Raw genomic sequence first — 4457 nt, 5'->3', positions numbered from 1 at the left:
CATCTTGCTCGTTGGTTGTTAGTAGCTTATTGATCCCAAAACCTCATCAAGCAGCTTCTTGAAGGATCACAGGGTGTCAGCCTCAACAACATGGGTCGACACTGTCAATACCTTTTAGAATTTTGAATGCTTGAATTAGGTCGCCACGTAGTCTTCTTTGTTCAAGACTGAACAGATTCAATTCTTTTAGCCTGTCTGCATATGACATGCCTTTTAAGCCCGGAATAATTCTGGTCGCTCTTCTTTGCACTCTTTCTAGAGCAGCAATATCTTTTTTATAGCGAGGTGACCAGAACTGCACACAATATTCAAGATGAGGTCTTACTAGTGCATTGTACAGTTTTAACATTACTTCCCTTGATTTAAATTCAACACTTTTCACAATGTATCCGAGCATCTTGTTAGCCTTTTTTATAGCTTCCCCACATTGCCTAGATGAAGACATTTCTGAGTCAACAAAAACTCCTAGGTCTTTTTCATAGATTCCTTCTCCAATTTCAATATCTCCCATATGATATTTATAATGTACATTTTTATTTCCTGCGTGCGTGCAGTACCTTACACTTTTCTCTATTAAATGTCATTTGCCATGTGTCTGCCCAGTTCTGAATCTTGTCTAGATCATTTTGAATGACCTTTGCTGCTGCAACAGTGTTTGCCACTCCTCCTATTTTTGTGTCGTCTGCAAATTTAACAAGTTTGCTTACTATACCAGAATCTAAATCATTAATGTAGATTAGGAATAGCAGAGGACCTAATACTGATCCCTGTGGTACACCGCTGGTTACCACACTCCATTCTGAGGTTTTTTCCTCTAATCAGTACTTTCTGTTTTCTACATGTTAACCACTCCCTAATCCATGTACATGTGTTTCCTTGAATCCCAACTGCGTTCAGTTTGAGAATTAATCTTTTGTGCGGGACTTTGTCAAAAGCTTTCTGGAAATCTAAATAAACCATGTCATATGCTTTGCAATTATCCATTATCGATGTTGCATCCTCAAAAAAATCAAGCAGGTTAGTTAGACACGATCTCCCTTTCCTAAAACCATGTTGACTGTCTCCCAGTACCCTGTTACCATATAGGTAATTTTCCATTTTGGATCTTATTATAGTTTCCATAAGTTTGCATATAATAGAAGTCAGGCTTACTGGTCTGTAGTTACCTGGTTCAGTTTTGTTTCCCTTTTTGTGGATCGGTATTACGTTTGCAATTTTCCAGTCTGTCGGTACCACCCCTGTGTCAAGAGACTGCTGCATGATCTTGGTTAGCGGTTTGTAAATTACTTCTTTCATTTCTTTGAGTACTACTGGGAGGATCTCATCCGGCCCAGGGGATTTGTTTATTTTAAGAGCTCCTAGTCCCTTTAACACTTCTGCCTCAGTTATGCTAAAGTTATTTAAAACTGGATAGGAACTGGATGACATGTGGGGCATGTTGTCAGTATCTTCCTTTGTAAAAACTTGTGAAAAGTAATCATTTAACATATTTGCTATTTTTTTTTCTTCATCTACGATTTTGCCATTTGTATCTCTTAAACATTTAATCTCCTCTTTGAATGTTCTCTTGCTGTTGTAATATTGGAAAAACATTTTGGAATTGGTTTTAGCCCCCTTAGCAATGTTCATTTCTATTTCTCTCTTGGCCTTTCTAACTTCCTTTTTGACTTGCATTTGCAGTTCTGTGTACTCTTTCTGTGTACTTTCTTTTTGGTCCTTTTTTAATGCTCTGTAAAGTGCCTTTTTTCGCTGAATATTTTTTTTAATTGATCTATTAAACCATTTTGGCAATTTAGTTTTACATTTAGATTTGTCTACTTTAGGGATTTAATTGTTTTGCGCCTCTAGTACTACGTTTTTGAAGAACAACCATCCTTCTTCTGTGGGTGTTTTCTCTATTTTACTCCAATCTACTTCTGTTAGTCTCTGTTTCATTCCTTCATAGTTTGCTTTTCTAAAATTGTAAACCTTAGCTTTAGTCTTTACTTTTGGGGATTTAAAAAACACTTCAAATGAGACCATGTTGTGGTCTGAGTTTGCCAGTGGTTCTCTGACCTCTGTTTTAGTTATTCTATCTTCGTTATTTGAAAAGACTAAATCAAGGCATGCCTCCCCTCTAGTCGGTGCCTTGACAAATTGTGTTAGGAAGCAGTCATTTGTCATTTCCACCATTTCTATTTCATCCTTCGCGCTACCCACCGGGTTTTCCCATTTTATTTGGGGGAAGTTGAAATCCCCCATTAGTATGGCTTCTCCTTTGCTACACACATTTCTAATGTCATTGTATAACAGATTATTGTGCTCACCGTCTGAATCTGGCGGTCTATAGCATGCTCCTATTATTATGCCCTTTTGAATTTTTGTCTGTTATTCTGACCCATATTGATTCGGTTTTATTTTCTTTGTCCAGGTTTAACACCTGGGCTTCAAGACTGTTTCTTATGTATAGCGCTACCCCTCCTCCTCTTCTGTCCTGCCTGTCTTTCCTATACAGTGTATACCCACAAATATTATATTCGTCCCCATCACTCTCAGATAACCACGTTTCTGTAACACCTATCACATCATAGTTACCTGTTAGTGCAGTAGCTTTTATTGCAAACACGTTAGAAATGCAAAGAAATTTCAAGCCATTTATACTTATTCTCAAATAATTATATACAGGCTTCAATCAACGTCAAGCCGAAATAGCTCAGTTGGGAGAGCGTTAGACTGAAGATCTAAAGGTCCCTGGTTCGATCCCGGGTTTCGGCAAGAAAAGTGTTATTTTTGTATTAATATGAACTAGAAACAGAGCACATTCTTTTCTTCAGTGTAATTGGAGGAAATAACAACGTATTACAGGACCATTTTCCAATGTCATTAAGAAATGCAAAAAGCATCATCCCTGAGAGGATCGAGTGTGTACTGCAGTATTTACAAATGAATTGTACCTTTGCATTACTTTGAATGTGTCATTGTTCAGTTTAACATGAGAAAAGGTTCATGCGTGTGGCCGGTTAGCTCAGTTGGTTAGAGCGTGGTGCTAATAACGCCAAGGTCGCGGGTTCGATCCCCGTACGGGCCATGACTTTTCTTCTTTAAATAAACCACACCCGCAGTAATGCTGTAGATGGCAGTATAGGCTAAATAATGAACTGTGAAACTCTCTCAGATTTGTACGAGGCAATCACACGTGGGAAAATGTAAGTAGTTGTAAATGTAAATGGTTTTCAAACGGGGGTACTCGAGCGCTCCTCAGGGGGTACATGAGAAATGTCCTGTAATGGACAGCGCATTTGTATTTATTTATTTATTTATTACCACAATGTAGTACTTTGCGACTTAGCAATTACATTAGCAATGTTAAATCTCCTTTCAAATAAAACCACAGCCGTACTGGTGCGCGTCTCCTTTGTTGGGCGAGGTTAACTATAAACACCCAAGCGGCTGCTGACAGTGAGGAGCGCTGAGCGCACACAGGGCTCAATTACACAGTCAAACAGCAGCGCGGTGGACTGCAGTCTGTAGACTAAAAAGAAAAATAATAATCATTGCATGATGTTGCTTCTTTTAAAAATGTGTAGTATTTACTAGGTGCGTTTGCTTTCTGGAGTTTAAATGTTCAGTGTTTGTAGTTTAGTTTAATGAGTTCAGTGTTTTATCTAAGTTTATGTTTTTAAATAACAGTATTATTCAGTTTAGCAGCAGCTCTGCCGCCCTGCTGAGACAGTGAAATCACTGCGCTGGAGCTGGAGCGACACGACTGTGTGATCTTTACTTGATGTGTTTTTTGACTAATTCGTTGAAGAACTCCTTTGTCGAGTAATTGCATTAGCCTGCGCATGTACGCCGCTAATTATTAGACTAATAAAAGCAAAAACACGGTATTATTATTATTATAAAAATGGAATGGCAGATTTAAAAATATAGTAACACAGTGTAACAATTTTTTTTTTTTTTTTTCCTGGGTAGTAAGTGTTATTTCCTAATTGCTTATGCCTCAAAAGTATAGAAAATGGCTATTATTCCCCACAAACTTTGCTTTTGTGACCAGGACAGTGATATTTTGAAATGTACATATTTTCCAGAACATTCCAGATAGATTCAGTGCTGAGTAAACTTGGAGTAACTTCTAGAACTTTCTAGAATTTTCCAGTAATATAAATAGTAGTATAAATGCAGGGGCCTTAAGCCCACCAGTTCAGTTTAGTTCCAGCTGCCTAATTATATACATATCTGCATTTTTCTGAGATGGCATCAAGAGGCTGCAAGCATTTGATTGAAAATCCCATTATTTTATAGGTAAGCCATATAAATTCAATAAAACATTCACATGTAGTTTAAAAATACATTATATAGAACACTTACCATGTTTTTAAAATTTAAATAAAAATACACGTTGTTTATGTACAGGTAACTGAGCCTGCTTGCAATATATACAGTAAGCTTGCATTGCACCAGCACCAACTGCAGCG

At 37.5% G+C, this 4457-nt stretch overlaps 2 non-coding genes across 2 annotated transcripts; both read left to right on the top strand.

Annotated features, from left to right (window-relative positions):
* Positions 1-2681: 2681 nt before the first annotated feature.
* On the top strand, positions 2682-2754 carry trnaf-gaa. Its single transcript has one exon. It is a non-coding gene; the product is annotated as a tRNA-Phe (tRNA).
* Positions 2755-2993: 239 nt separating this feature from the next.
* On the top strand, positions 2994-3067 carry trnai-aau. The gene has a single exon. It is a non-coding gene; the product is annotated as a tRNA-Ile (tRNA).
* The last annotated feature ends 1390 nt before the right edge of the window (positions 3068-4457 follow it).

This window comes from Polyodon spathula, unplaced genomic scaffold (genome assembly GCF_017654505.1).
Source record: "Polyodon spathula isolate WHYD16114869_AA unplaced genomic scaffold, ASM1765450v1 scaffolds_2967, whole genome shotgun sequence".
Taxonomy (NCBI): Eukaryota; Metazoa; Chordata; class Actinopteri; order Acipenseriformes; family Polyodontidae; genus Polyodon; species Polyodon spathula.
Note: the sequence above shows the minus strand (reverse complement) of the source record. Positions and strands in the feature narration are given on the sequence as shown.